This window comes from Buceros rhinoceros, unplaced genomic scaffold (genome assembly GCF_000710305.1).
Source record: "Buceros rhinoceros silvestris isolate BGI_N320 unplaced genomic scaffold, ASM71030v1 scaffold15546, whole genome shotgun sequence".
In the NCBI taxonomy this organism is placed as follows: Eukaryota; Metazoa; Chordata; class Aves; order Bucerotiformes; family Bucerotidae; genus Buceros; species Buceros rhinoceros.
The window spans coordinates 19,525-20,323 of NW_010419445.1; positions in this window are offsets into that span (position 1 = coordinate 19,525).

Consider the following 799-nt stretch of genomic DNA (forward strand, 5'->3'; position numbering starts at 1 on the left):
CGCTGATTTCCCCAGGCTGACAGGGCAGGTCTGGTGGTGAATCAGCCTCTGAACACTACAGCTTTTCAGCCGAGAACATCTGAGAGCATGAAACGAGCTCACCCTGCTCTGCTGATGAGTGAGTGACCTGGGGTTGGTTGCAAACAGATGCAGCCCCTCTTCCTAAGGGCCGGCAGCTGCCAGGTGGGGGGTTCAGAGTGCCGGGGCAGCAGCAGCTTGGCCTGGGTGACCGGCTTCCCTCCTTGCATGTCTGTCAGAGCCTGAAGAACCCAGGGGTCCCAGGACTAGCCTGTGGCCCACACTTCCCAGACTACATGGCTACCCACTGACTAATGACCTTAGCATTTGCATGACACCATCAACATAAGTATCTTCCTTACAGATCCAAGCCTTGTTTCCCAAAAAGGCCCAGAAAAGAGGCACCATTTAGTTAGCTGCAACCTCGGCTGTGATGTAATTTGTTGGCCGAGGTTGCATCGTGCCCATTCACTGGAAAATAATAGTCATTGTTAGCTCTCCTGGGTCTTGCAGCCTTGTGTTCTGCAGTGTGAACCTTTTTTAGAAGATCCTTGGTAAACTGAGCACCCAGTTCTCTTGAGCTCACTCTGCTCGAAATGTCTGCATGTGATTCAGCCTTTCATATTAAAAAGGAAGATGCTTAACCTGAAACTCAAAAATTCTTCAGGGTAGTGTTTTAATATACAGCAAAACGTAAGTGGTTTTTTTTCTAATGAGTATTGACAGCCAAGTGTCTGCTTAAATTCTGTTGTGTGCAAACAAACCCACCAGTGTTAAAATT